At 45.4% G+C, this 14,886-nt stretch overlaps 1 pseudogene across 1 annotated transcript; it reads right to left on the bottom strand.

The window, feature by feature from the left end:
• Nucleotides 1-1,256: 1,256 nt before the first annotated feature.
• LOC309646067 (large ribosomal subunit protein uL1 pseudogene) lies at nucleotides 1,257-14,155 on the bottom strand (annotated as a pseudogene). Its single transcript has one exon. The product of its transcript is annotated as a large ribosomal subunit protein uL1 pseudogene (transcript).
• Between the last annotated feature and the right edge of the window lie 731 nt (nucleotides 14,156-14,886).

Raw genomic sequence — 14,886 nt, 5'->3', positions numbered from 1 at the left:
CTGAAACTTTTAAAGGCTCCACATTGCCCTCAAAGTTAAAAAGCTTGAAGCTGATAGGTTTTCCATGGCCTGGCCTGAGCCAGCCCCTCCAGCTCCACAATTGCCTTTGCTTTCCTTCCTTCCGGCCTCCCCCGACGCCAGGCTCTAGGCTACAGCCTCCTCCCAGAACAGGACAAATAATTCACTTCTCCAGGCCTGGCCAGTGATGCCCTTCTCTCTTTTCAGACTCTCCAGGGAGACCAGTGACTATGTCTGTCGCAACTTAGCTCTAGACCTCCTTTTCCTAAAGGCTTCCTGACTCCCACTCCCACTTCCCAGGTTGGTCAGCATTTCTTCCACAGCGCCCAGTAGCACAGACGTCTGACGCAGCACCCAGAGCGGTTTTTCCTGGCCTGTCTTCACCAGTTAGCCTGAGACAGGGAATCAGTGCTGATGAATGAATAGGAAATGAGCCATTTCTTTCCCCCTCCTGTGTGTCGGGGGGACAGCGCCTTCCTGAGCCAGACTGGGAAGTGGGAACCTGTGGGGCTGTTTGTCTTTGTTGCCCCAGAGGGGTGAGGTGTGGCCTGGATGGGCAGTGTACAGGTGTCTAGACCCAAGCGTCCCCCAGAGGGGCAGGATGGAGGGGTCTTTAGGGTCATTCTGACTCCTGGGGGTGTCACTGAGCCATGGGCGAATTTACAGGAGGGGTTCAAGGTCAAAGCTGCAGGTGTCATCACTGCATCTGGGACACCAGACCCTCTGAAATGCAGCCTCTTGCCTTTGGCAGGCCATTTTCCAGAAGAGTAGCGAGAGTGGGGGAGGGTGAGTCTAGACACTCCTGGTGGAGGGCTGGGGTATCACTCTGCCCTGGGCATCTGGTGGGGCCCTGGGGGAGACAAGGACTGGGAAAGAGCCCCAAAGGGGTTAAGATTAATGAAGAATCAGGATCCACAAAGCCTGAGGAGTTTGGGCACCTTCACACCTTTGACACATCTGCCACCCCTTCCAGACCTGCCCTGCTGGCTGGAAGTCCCATTGGACAGTCACTGAACCCCAAGCTCCCAGGCAGTGGGGAGACCTGAACATGGCAGCTTGCCTTCCACTCTGCTCCTAGCCAGAACCAAGCTGGAGCCTGGAGATGCCAAGCTCTTTCTGATGCTGAGACCCGAGAGGAATTCCTCTCAAGGGTGGATTTATTATTTATTTATTTATTTATTTATTTATTTATTTATTTATTTATTAGCGCACCCTGCGGCTTGCGGGATCTTAGGAACTGAACCCATGTCCTCAGCAGTGAAAACGTGGAGTCCTAACCACTGGACCGCCAGGGAATTCCCTCGAGGGTGGATTTAGTAGCAGATGTTTTGCACAGGATTCCAGGGTGGATAATGTTCCTTCAAGTCAGTAGCCATTTCTGAGCTCCCTGTGGAGGTTGGGCTGCCCCTGGTCCTTTTTGGCCATTCCCCAAGTTCAGTGATACACTTTCATTGTGGTGGGTTCACCATGTCCCAGACCAGCTTCAACCTCCTCCCGGGGGAGCTTCCCAGCACACATCGCCAGCTGGCTGGCTGGGGGCTGCTGCGGCCCTGTTCTCTAGGAGGCTTGTCTGGCTCAGCCTGCCCTGTAGGTAAGACCCCACCTCCCTGTGTAAATACTGCATGTGACAAGTGTGTAAAACCTAGCTGCAGATGCTGGTGCTGAGATTTGCTTGGGCAGCCTCTGGTTTTCCTGTTCTGATGCTATCGTCCTTGTTCTCACTTTCCTGTTCTCCACCCACTACCCCACGTATCTCTACCCGAGTACCTCTGCAGCTCTCAGTGGCATCAGGCCCTGCGGCTCCCATGCCCTATTTTGGACACATTTCTCTGTCTCAGCCTCTTCACACTCACTTGGACACAATGTGGGCTTTTGCCCTCTGGCCTAAGGGCGCTGCTGCCTCTTATCTGACCCAGACTTCTGAGGCTAAACCCATCTCTACTTGATAAGAGAAGAGGAGGGTGCTTGACATTTCTTTTTTTTTTTCGGTTGTGTGGGGCGAGATAGGGGTAGAGGATTAAGAGGTACAAACTACTATGTATAAAATAAGCAAGCTAGTGGTTAAGAATCTGCCTGCCAATGCAGGCGACACAGGTTCGAGCCCGGATCCGGGAAGATCCCACATGCCGCGGAGCAACTAAGCCCGTGCGCCACAACTACTGAAGCCCGCGTGCCACAAGTCCTGAAGCCCATGCGCCTAGAGCCTGTGCTCTGCAACAAGAGAAGCCAGTGCAATGAGAAGCCCGTGCACCACAACGCAGAGTAGCCCTGCTCACCGCAACTAGAGAAAGCCCGCGTGCAGCAACGAAGACCCAAAGCAGTCAAAAACAAACAAACAAATTAATTAATTAATTAATTTAAAAAATAAGTAAGCTACAGGATGTATTGTACAGCACAGGGAATATAGCCAATATTTTATAATAACTTTAAATGGAGTAAATCTGTAAAAGTTTTGAATCACTATGAGGTACGCCTGAAACTAATATCATATTGTAAATCAACTATACCCCAATTAAAAAAATAAAGTGACACGCTGGTACTCAGATCCTCTTATTCTATTTTTTTTTTTTTTTTTTTTTGGCCGTGCTGCGAGGCTTGCAGGATCTTAGTTACCCAACCAGGGATTGAATCCAGGCCCTCGGCAGTGAGAGTGTGGAGTCCTAACCACTGCACCGCCAGGGAACTCCTGACATTCCTTAAATATCTAAATAAGTTAGGAATATTATGTTTAATCTTCCCGACTACCTACTATTTAGTTACATATTTTTCCCATCTTGCTGATGCGAAAAATGAGGCTTAGAGAGATGAGGTAAACTGACCTGCCCAATATGGCAAAGTCTGAAAATGGTAGAGCCAGGATTTGAACCCAGGCCTGTGTGATCCTAAAGTCCAGCCAGAATTTTTGGTGAGCTTTCTGTTCCAATTTATGGCCTATTTTTAAATTGGGTCTTTTTATTGAGTTGTGAGACCTTAATATATCTCAGATACAAGGGCTTTGTCAGATACATATTTTGCAAATATTTTCTCTCAGTCCATAGCTTTTCATTTCATTTTTTTTTAAATTAATTATTTATTTATTTATTTATTTTTGGCTGTGTTGGGTCTTTGTTTCTGTGCGAGGGCTTTCTCTAGTTGCGGCAAGTGGGGGCCACTCTTCATCGCCGTGCGCGGGCCTCTCACTGTCGCGGCCTCTCTTGTTGCGGAGCACAGGCTCCAGATGCGCAGGCTCAGTAGCTGTGGCTCACAGGCCTAGTTGCTCCGTGGCATGTGGGATCTTCCCAGACCAGGGCTTGAACCCATGTCCCCTGCATTGGCAGGCAGACCCTCAACCACTGCGCCACCAGGGAAGCCCCATTTCATTTTTAAAAATCAGTATCTTTTGAAGAACAAAAATTTTTAATTTCGATGAGTTCAATTTGGTAATTTTTTTTTCTTTTATAGTTTGTGCTTTTTGTGTCCTATTTAAGAAATCTTCATCAAACCCGGGGTAACTAAGATTTTCTGTTTTCTTCTAGAAGCTTTATAGTTTTAGCTTTAACATTTGGGTTTATGATACATTTGACTTAGCTTTTGTATATGATTCTTTTTTGTTTTTTTTTTTTTTGCATATGGCTATCCAATTGTTTCAGCACCATTTGTTGAGAATATTCTCCTTTCCCCCATCATATTGCCCTGCCACCTTTGCTAAACATCAATTGACCACACATATGTTCATCTTTTTCTGAATTATTTATTTTATTTCATTAATTTATATGTTTATCTCTACACCAAAACCATGTCTTGATAACTGTAGCTGTATAGTGAGTCTTGACATCATGTAATGTACTTCCTCTTTTTTCTTTTTAAAAATTGTTTTGGCTAGTCTATGTCTTTGGCTTTCTATATAAATTTTAGAATCAGCTTGTCAGTTTCTCAAAAACCATGTTGGGATTTGATTGGGATAATGTTAAGTCATGTAGAATTGATATCTATTTCTTCCTAATAATATTTATTGATATTATTGAGTTCTTCCTTAAATATTTGGTAGAATTTACCAATGGAGCCATCTGTGCCTGGAATTTTCTTTGTAGGAAAATTTTTTTCCTTTCCTGAATATTTCCATTTATTACCTCCAGTTTATGGGGAATGTGAAGGAGTTCAACTGACTTTACAATGTCACCAGGAAAGAAATGCTGGAAACCTGAGGGTGACCTTTATGCTTCCAAATATTTTGAAAGTTGGCTCATGTAGAGACAAAAACAAAAACAACAACAGAAAAAACCACACCCCAAAACCCTCCAAACCAAGAAATTTTGTATGATGAAAGAGTATTTCTGGGAATGAAAAAGAAAAAACTTTGCCTCTCAGTGCCTAGAGGTCTGTGCTAGTTTTGAAGATAAAGCTTTTATTTTAGGCACAGTGCTCAAATTGATTTCATAGGAAGGTTTAACTACAAATTGTTTCATTAATTATGTAAGGCTAATTCAAGTTTTCTTTTTTTTTTTAAATATGTATTTATTTATTTAGGCTGCGCCGGGCCTTAGTTGTGGCATGCAAACTCTTAGTTGCGGCATGCATGTGGGATCTAGTTCCCTGACGAGGGATTGAACCCAGGCCCCCTGCAATGGGAGCACGGAGTCTTACCCACTGGATCACCAGGGAAGTCCCCAAGTTTTCTATTCTTAAGTGAGCTTTGGTAGTTTATTATTTTTAAGGAATGTTTCCATTTCATCTATGTGGTTGAATTTACTGGCACAAAGTCATTTATAGAATTGCTTTTTTTCTTTTTCTTTTTTCTTTTTTTGCTGTGCAGCTTGCGGGATCTTAGTTCCCTGACCAGGGATTGAACCCAGGCCCTCGGCAGTGAGAGTGTGGAGTCCTAACCACTGGACCACCAGGGAATTCCCTGGAATTGCTTTCTTAATTTCATTTTTGAATTGTTTGTTGCACTTTGCATAAGTCATTCTACTACCTTCTGATCTCCATTGTTTCAGATGCAAAGTCGGCATATATCAATATTGATGCTTCCCTACACATGATGAGTCTTTTGTATTTGCTGCTTTTATGATTTTTCTTGTTGTCTTTCAACAGTTTGGCTATAATGTGTCTGACCATGGATCTTTTTGTATGTATCCTACATGGTATTCATTGAGTTTCTCAGATGTGTAGATTATTTTTTCATCAAATTTGGGAAGTTTTTGGCTATCGTGTCTTTTTTTTTCCTTTTCCCTGATAAAGTACTTTATGTTACTAGTTTCTACGAAGACATATTCCATGAGCAAAATGATTAAGATTTTGGTTTCTTAGTCAGATAGTCCTGGGTTTGAATTCCAGCTTTGCTACTTATTAGTGGCAGACAAGTCACTTCATTGCTTTGTGTCTAGATTTTTGTTTACTAGTTTATTATACAGAATACTATAAAGGATATAGATGAACACCCAGATGAAGAAGTACACAGGGCAGGGTCTGGAAGGGTCCTGAGCACAGGAGATTCTGTCCCCATGAAACTGGATGTGCCACCCTCCCAGTATGTAGATATGTTCACCAACTGGGAATCTCTGCCATTGTTTCTTCAAATATTTTTTTCTGCCCTTTTCTCTTTTTCCTTTTCTGTTGGGAATCCTACTATGCTTATGTTGGGACACCTGTTGTTCCATAGATAACTGAGCAAAGACTTATTTTTTAAAAAAATATATTTATTTGTTTATTTATTTATTTAATTTATTTATTTTGTCTGCTCCAGATCTTCATTGCGGTGCGCAGGATCTTTAGTTGCGGCATGCGGACTTCTTAGTTGTGGCATGCAGGTGGGATCTAGTTCCCCGACCAGGGATAAAACCAGGGCCCCCTGTATTGGGAACACAGAGTCCTACGCAGTGGACCACCAGGGAAGTCCCACGACTCATTTTTATTTGCCTTTTCCCTCTATGTTCTACAGATTGGATAGTTTCTACTGACCCATCTTCAAGTTCACTGATTCTGTCATCTGTCATCTTAAATCTGTTGTTGAGTCCCTTTAGTGAATATTTCACTTCAGTTATTATTGTTACTTTCAACTCCAGAATTCCTTTTTTTTTTTTTTTTTAAATGATGGGAGTATGTTTTATTAAGCTGCACCTTAGTACAAGCGCTGGGGCTTGCCCTTGGTGCTCTTAATGTACAAAGCCCGGATGTTCTGCCAATTTTTCTTGAGCAATGACACCAGGAAGTTGACAGCTAATTGTATGTTTTACACAAGCTCATCATCTGTCACCTTCCTGTGGCCAACAGCCACTGCCAGACACAGTACCTTCTTCATCTGGAACTTGATCATGGACTTCACTTCATCAACTTTGGCCACCATGTTCTCATTGTGGGTCAGTTAGGAAGAGAACTTGCCAGACTTATTCAGGCCTGGGCCCAGGATTCATGGTATCCACTTGATGAGAGACTCTGAAGCCAAAAACACATCATACTTTTTGGCCAGCTTCTTGACCAGTTTCTTATTCTTGTTGAGTTTCTTCAGCACCTTGATGTCCATTTCCAGAAGTTTTTCATCATTCCAACAGACACTCTGTACCCTAACTACAAAACTCCCCATTCCTCTCTCCCTCCAGTCTCTGATAATCTCTATTTTTTCTGTTTCTATGAATTTGCCTATTCTAGGTACCTCATATAAGTGGAATCATACAATATTTGTCCTTTTGTGTCCAGCTTATTTCACTTAACATACTATTCTGAAGGTTCATCCATGTTGTAGCATGTATCAGAACTTTTTTTAAAAAAAAAAAATACATTTCTACCCCCTTATCAAGATGATCTATTTTTGATTCATCGTTGTCATACTTTTCTTTGAATCTTTGTTTTGCTGTCACACTTCTTTGTTTAGTTCTTTGAACATATTTATAATAGCTACTTCAAAGCCTTGGTCTATTAAATGCAACATCTGGGGGCATTCAGAGACAACTTCTACTGATTACTTTTTTCCCCTGAGTTTGGACTGGATTCTGATGTCCCCTAAAGGTTATTGTTGTCATGGTGTGTTTGTTTGTTTAATAATTTGCTTAGGCAAAATCTGTGAAATCTGCCTCCTTCATGGTGTGTGGCCACTGACCTTTCTACCCTGTTTTTTTTTTTTAATTAATTAATTAATTAAATTTATTTTTGGCTGCATTGGGTCTTCGTTGTGGCACGCGGGCTTTTCATTGCAGTGGCTTCTCTTGTTGCGGAGCACAGGCTCTAGATGCGTGGGCTTCAGTAGTTGTGGCGCACGGGCTTAGTTGCTCCACAGCATGTGGGATCTTCCTGGACCAGGGCTCGAACCTGTGTCCCCTGCATTGGCAGGCAGATTCTTAGCCACTGCACTACCAGGGAAGTCCCTACCCTGTTTTTAAAAATCCTTTAAAAAAAATTTTTTTTTTAAAAATTTTTATTTATTTATTTATATTTTTGTCTGTGTTGGGTCTTCGTTTCTGTGCGAAGGCTTTCTCTAGTTGCGGCAAGCGGGGGCCACTCTTCATCGCGGTGCACGGGCCTCTCACTATCGCGGCGCGCGGGCCTCTCACTATCGCGGTGCGCGGGCCTCTCACTATCGCGGCCTTTCGTTGCGGAGCACAGGCTCCAGACGCGCATGCTCAGTAGTTGTGGCTCATGGGCCTAGTTGCTCCGTGGCATGTGGGATCTTCCCAGACCAGGGCTCGAACCCGTGTGCCCTGCATTGGCAGGCAGATTCTCAACCACTGCGCCACCAGGGAAGCCCTAAAATTTTTAAGTTTGGGTTCCTAGGTAGACCTCTGTGTCAGTGTAGCTTAATGGTCAGCCAATTATTGGATGGAGGTTGTACTCAGTTACTTTGCGTCAGTGAGAATTCTGTCCTCTGCCAATGGATCTGTGTGTGGGTAGGAGAGCACAAAGTTCCAGCTGTTTTCAAGTTGGCCCCAGCCTTACTTTCCACTGAGCCCTTCTGAGTCTTCTCTGTACATGTAGCCCCAGGGTTAGCCAAGCATGTAAGAGTGGAGCGGGCCCTCTGCCCTCTGCGGCAAATGCACACAGCCTCAGCTAGGAGTATGCTTGCCTCGTCCACAGCCACAGCGTCAGGCTCTTCACTTGCATGCCACACATTTAGCTACTTATATCGGCAACGTTACTTGGCATGGGCATTGTCTGGGTCTCTAAATCCAATGAGTCCCCTTCAGCAGTGAAGCTGCTTGTCCTCAAGACCTGCCCCACCTTGGCAGAACCTATCAAGCTGGGAAGGGGGCAAGATGGAGCAACCCCAAGCAAGAACACCACAGACTCTCACTGTTCTAACTCAGAGTTGAGCAGTTTTCAACCCAATTTGCTTCTTGGATTGGGGTATGCCTTTGGTCGATTTCAGAGCCCTGAAGTGGCTGTTTTGTCTAGTTTGCCCAGATTTATAGTTATTTTTGGAGAGAGGATTTGCTGACCACCTCACTCAACCAGAGGTGGAAATCTCCTCCTCCTTTTTTTGGGGCAGGGGGCGCTGTGCCACACAGCATGCGGGATCTTAGTTCCCTGAACAAACCCGTGCCCCATGCAGTAGAAGCACGGAGTCCTAACCACTGGACCACCGGTAATTCCCGGAAATCTCCTCCTTTAAATATTTTGAACTTTGTTCTGGTAAACAGTTATGTTACTTGGCCACTGATAACACTATGCTGCACCCCAGTATCAGTGGCAGAAGAGGCAGTAAACGGCAGCTTCTGGTTTTCTACAAATGTCTCCAAAGTTCTCCATGGAAGTCAGCAGAAGGGCCCATTCTCTGTGTTCATGAGCACCCATGCAACGTGGGTGAGAGGCAGGCATGGGGGAGCAGGGTGGTGGAAGGACCCGGGCCTTGAATGTCATGGCCATGGGCTTTTTACTGAATTCAGGTAAGGCTGCTCATTGCTCAAGAGTCCGATACTTAGAGACAAGTGTTGCATAAAAGGAAAGATAGCTTTACTGAGGAAGCCAACAATCCTGGGGAGAAGGTGGACTCATGTCCCAAAGAACCAACTCCCCATTCCCCAAGTTTTGCTTGGAGATTATATAGGGAAATGAGGAAGGGGCTACATGCTGAGGAGAGGGTTGCAGGGTGCACGATCAGCTCGTGGACATTTTTCTGATTGGTTGGTGGTGAGGTAACCGAGAGTCAACATCATCAACCTTCTGCTTCCAACCGGTCCGGGGTCAAAGTTCTTGGGGCAACATACAGTTAACTTCTTCCACCTGGTATTTGCAAAAGAGCTCAAAATATTATCTATAGCCCTTGAGGAGGAACTAAAGGTCCTTGACTTTGTTTAATGCCTAAACTATTATTATTTTGTCTTGCTTGACTATTTTCCTTTGTTTCTGCATTTTCTCATTTCTCTGACTAAATTTATTCTTTGGAACTTGGGGAAGGCCAGGAGGCTAAAGTTTTTCTATAGGAAAGAGGCAGGCACAGGATGGTCAAGGGGCAGGGAGCTGTCCTGGGAAGGCCCCATAGGGTCCTGCTCAGTTACAGGTTCCCTGCGGTCCTTCTGCCACCAACTATCCTGGGATTCACGAGGAGGCAGGACGTGTAACATCTACCTGAAACCCACAGGAGGTTTGTCTTCTGGGGAACAGACTTTGCTCTGAAGTTGCCTTGGTGATAATAATAATAGCCTACATTCATTAAGTACTAATAATGTGCATTTAGGCACTAGGCTTAATTGTATATACATTAGTCCTATTGATAACACAGGGGCAGGTGTACTATTGCTCTTCAGGTGTGTAAATGCATCAGTAGCAGGAATGTGGGGACTTCTGGAGTTTCCTGAAGGAGTAGCCAGAGTGCCTGATATGGGGGTTACTGGAGGGATTTCTTGGGCCAGTGGCTCTTTTAAAATTTTTTTTTTTGGCCACGCTGTGCAGCATGCAGGATCTCATTTCCCCAACCAGGGATTGAACCCGCGCCCCCCTGTGTGGAAGCGTGGAGTCTCAACCACTGGACCGCCAAGGAAGTCCTGGGCCAGTGGCTCTTTACGTAGAGGTACAGAACTATTCCAGTATCTTAACAATTGGAGAGCCACAGCAGTGTGTGCCGACTTGACTTTTGTGGGGAATCTCAGGAAGACACTAGTCTTTGCAAGTTCTAACGTGAGCAGTAAATGGCAGGGCACCAGCAGGACACTGCCTGGGGTGCCATTATTGTCAAGGCTGCCTGTGGATCCCAGGCCTGCGACAGAATAGGAAGCTTGACAGGTTTGTTATCGCCTGCCCTAACAAGGCCCTCAGCCCTGTGTTTACTGCTCACAGCACATCCCCCTCCCCACATGCCAGTCACAGTGAGTTGCTTCCAGCAGCTTCTACACCACAGGCTCCTTATTGCCTCCAGGCCTTTGCTAAAGCTCTTACCTCTTCCTGGAGTTCTCTACCCTCTTCTCTCTGCCTGGTTCACTTCTACTATTCATCCTTCAGGTACAGTGAATGTATCACTTCCTCCAGGAAGCCTTCCTTGATCCTCAGGTTTGAGTAGGGACTTCTGTTATGTGGTCTCATAGGTCTGTGCTTCCCCTTCATAACTCTTGTCAATGGCTGCAGTAAGTTCCATGAGAGCCAGAAACCCTGCAGAACCTGTGTACCTCCAGCACTGAGTGCCATGCCTGGCACACAGTAGGTGCTCAAAAAATATTCATTGAAAAGGTTTTTGAAGAGTGGTCTGAGATGGAGGCCAGGCCGGCTTATAACCCAACAGTCTCAGCAGATAGATAACAGCCCAAGGGAGGAAACTGAGACCTGGGGTCCAAGGGACCATGAAAAATTGAGAATTGGGATTTTGTTTATCCATGCATTAGTTGATGGACATGTAGGTTGTTTCCACTTTTTCGCAATTAGAAATAATGCATATTGTGAACAAGTTTTTGCATAAGTATAAGTTTTTATGTTTTCAGTTCTCTTGGGTATATACCCAAAAGTGGGATTGTTGGGTCATATGGTTATAAACATTTAGTATGTAAAGGAACTGCCAAACTTTTCCAAGGTGGCTGCACTGTTGCATGTTCCCGCCCTCAGTGTATGAGGGTTAAACATTTTGTCTTCTTTTTTTTTAAGAATTCATTTATTGGACTTCCCAGGTGGCACAGTGGTTAAGAATCCACCTGCCAATGTAGGGGACATGGGTTCGAGCCCTGGTCTGGGAGGATCCTACATGCCATGGAGCAACTGAGCCCGTGCGCCACAACTACTGAGCCTACGCTCTAGAGCCCATGAGCCACAACTACTGAGCCCACGTGCCACACTACTGAAGCCTGCACGCCTAGAGCCCATGCTCTGCAGCAAGAGAAGCCACCACAATGAGAAGACCGCGCACCGCAACAAAGAGTAGCCCCCGCTCACCACAACTAGAGAAAGCCCGCGTGCAGCAACGAAGACCCAAAGCAGCCAAAAATAAATAAATTAATAAATTAAATTTTAAAAGAAAGTACATATGCCAAAAAAAAAAAAGAATTTATTTATTTATTTGGTCATGCCATGCAGCATGTGGGACCTTAGTTCCCTGACCAGGGATCGAACCCATGCCCCCTGCAGTGGAAGTGTGGAGTCTAAACCACTGAACCACCACAGAAGTCCTTAAATATTATGTCTTGAATACCTGTTAGAATAGTTGAGAATAAATGACAGTTTAAACTGGATTCCCAAATATATAAACCAGATAAAAGTGCCTTGGTTCTGACAGATGTGGGGGAAGGTAGGTACCAGTCCAGCCCAGCAGGAAACAGAGTCTAACTCAGCTGGTTCTAGAGCAGTGCTGTCCAATAGAACCATCTGTCATGATCAGGTTTCTATATCTGCACTGTTCAAAATGGTAGCCACTATCCACATTGGCTACTGAACACTTGAAATGTGGCTAGTGCAATGGAGGAACTGCATTTTAAATTGTATTTAATTTAATTATTGTAATTAAATTCAAATACCTACATGTAGCCAGTGGTTATTATATTGGACAGCACAATTCCAGAGGCTTTAATATAGGGACTCCTGGTAGAGATACGTGTATGATTAAAGGAAGCTACAAAGGGGACTTCCCTGGTGGTACAGTGATTAAGAATCCACCTGCCAATGCAGGGGACATGGGTTCGAGCCCTGGTCCGGGAAGATCCCACATGCTGTGGAGCAACTAAGCCCATGAGCCACAAATACTGAGCCTGCGCTCTAGAGCCCACGAGCCACAACTACTGAGCACGCGTGCTGCAACTACTGAAGCTCGCGTGCCTAGAGCCCGTGCTCAACAAGAGAAGCCACCGCAATGAGAAGCCTGAGCACCAAAACGAAGAGTAGCTCCCACTCGCCACAACCAGAGAAAGCCCGCGCGCAGCAACAAAGACCCAACGCAGCCAAAAGAAAAAAAAAAAAAAAAAAGGAACCTACAAAGAATGTTGCCCCCAAGGACTAAAGGAGAAGAGGAAGAAATAGTGTCGCTGAACTCCAGTGAAAGCTGGAGACATAGAGGAGGAGGTAAAATTCTGATCATCAATTCCAGTGTGTGTGTGTGTGTGTGTGTGTGTGTGTGTGTGTGTGTGTGTGTGTGTGGTTTGGGGAGCTCCATGCCAGAAACGGGGACAAAGGTCAAATGTATATTTCTTATTGCAAATCACAATCTCACAGGAGACCAACTCACAGATGCTATAGACATGGGTAGGGAGATAAAGCCACTGCCAGAGGCGTGATCCAGAGCAGGGAAGAAATGTCCTGACTCTCTTCACTCTCCCTCTGATCTCCAGGCTGTCCTACCTTCAGCTGAACCCAAGTGGGAGCCAGAGGGCAAGGGAGCCTCCAGGGCGGAGAGCAGGGCAGAGAAGGGATCTGGGGAGGGCAGATGTCAACCAGCCCAGGGTGACAAGCCCAAAGCACCACCTCTGAACCCCAGGGTGGAACTCTGTCCTAGGTGGGACAAGTCAAACTGAATAAATTCCTGGGGTAGGGGCAGGAGGGAACCCTTGGAAGTCATATGGCTTCCATATAACTTCCATATTCTTAACGGCTGAGGCAGGAGATGAAAAATAAATTAAACTCTGTGCCAGGGCTTGCCATAAGCTGAATGACGTCATTGATATTTTCTTGTTTAACCTTATAACAGTGCTGGAGAGACGAGCACCATTACCTTTAATTTAGGATTGGGATGAGGGCAAGTAGTTGGTGACAACTATTGGTGACATTTTTCCAGACTGGAGGAAGGCTGCAGGGGTGTAATACTGAGGACTCCACTAATTGTTCTGGGGCTGGGATGGATCCAAAATCATGTCTTAATGTTCAATACCTCCAACTTTCATAATCTAGTATTTTGATTCCTACCACCTCTGGCTTTGCAAAGCACACAGATCTGCCCTGTCTCCGTGTGTGGGAATCCCATCAGACCTCCAGGCCCAACCTTGGACTCCTGATTCTCTAGCTGTTCTCAAAGCTCAGCTGAGAAACAACCGAGGGCTTCGGAACCTGAATGAACACCAGTTAAATCCTCTAAATATTCTAAATTATAGCCCTGGCTCAAATTAGATCAAAAGAAGCTTATATAGACGACTCTAAAGGAGTATTGAAAGATTCGAACTAGGACCTGGTTTTGAATGCAGATTCTACCCCCTTAGTAGCCGTGTGATCTTAGGCAAGTCACTTAAACTCTCTGAGCCACCATGGCCCTCTCTGTAACTGGAGTAACACCGATCTCACATGTCAGTTCTGGTCCTCTTCTGTTAATCAATACTCACTCTTGAGGTGAGCTCATCCAGACTCACAGCTTTAAACACCAACCAAATGCTGATGGCCCCAAATTTACACCTTCAATGTGGGTCTCTTCTGGGAGCTCCTTACTTGCTCATAGACACTCACAGAGAATTGCTTACTTGAAACCTCCACTTGGGCCTCTAATAGGCATATCAAACTTAGCATGTTCCCAGATCAATGCTATATCTTCTCCCCCAAACCTGCTCCATCCCCAGCCTTTCCATATCAGAAAACGACAATTTGGTTCTTACAGTTAGGCCAGAAACCTTGGTGCTGTCAGATCCCCTCTCTCACACCCCCATATCCAATATGTTAAGAAATCCCATTGGTTCTACCTCAGAAGATAGTCAGCACCTGATCGCCCATCATCCTGGTTCCCTAACCCTAAACCTAACCCTAATCTCTCATGTGGGTGCGGGAGCTCCCACCCTCGCCACACCCCCTGCCACCCCCGCCATCACCCCCTGCCACCCCCCATAGTCTGTCTTCTAGGCAGCAGCCAAAGGCCCTTTTCAAAGACAAAGCCCCCCAACGGCTCTCCACTGCAGACACACTGGCCTCCTTGTGGTTCCCAGAACAGCCAAGCATGATCTGGTTATAGGGCCTTTGACTTGGCTTTGTCTTCCATAAGAGCAAACACTATAGATTTGTCTAGATTCTGTCTCACCGCAGGAGACTGTCACCTCCAGGGGGACAGGTGACAGGTTCATATTTATAAACTATGCCTGACACATGGTTAGGGTTCAACAAGTATTTGTGGAATAAATGAACGAATTAAATAACCTTGTGAGGTGGATCCCTTATTCCCATTTTAAAGGTCAGGAAAACTGAGACTCAGAAATGTGCCTAAGGGAATTCCCTGGTGGACCAGTGGTTAAGACTCCATGCTTCCACTGCAGGGGGCCCGGGTTTGATCCCTGGCTGAGGAACTAATCCCGCAAGCTGAGTGGTGTGACCAAAAAAAAAAAAAAAGAAAAAAGAAAGGTGCCCAAGTGCACACAGTTAATGACATGGAGTCAGGCTAGAATGGCTGCCTTCAAGGCCCAGGTCCTTACTCATGACTGATGCATTGTCGGTTGATGTCATGGACATCAACTTACATGAGGGATGTTCTCACATGAAAATTAATTTTATAAGTGAGTGCCAGGAAAACACTGACTCCTC

This window comes from Balaenoptera physalus (genome assembly GCF_965194825.1).
Source record: "Balaenoptera physalus genome assembly, chromosome: 16".
Taxonomy (NCBI): Eukaryota; Metazoa; Chordata; class Mammalia; order Artiodactyla; family Balaenopteridae; genus Balaenoptera; species Balaenoptera physalus.
Note: the sequence above shows the minus strand (reverse complement) of the source record. Positions and strands in the feature narration are given on the sequence as shown.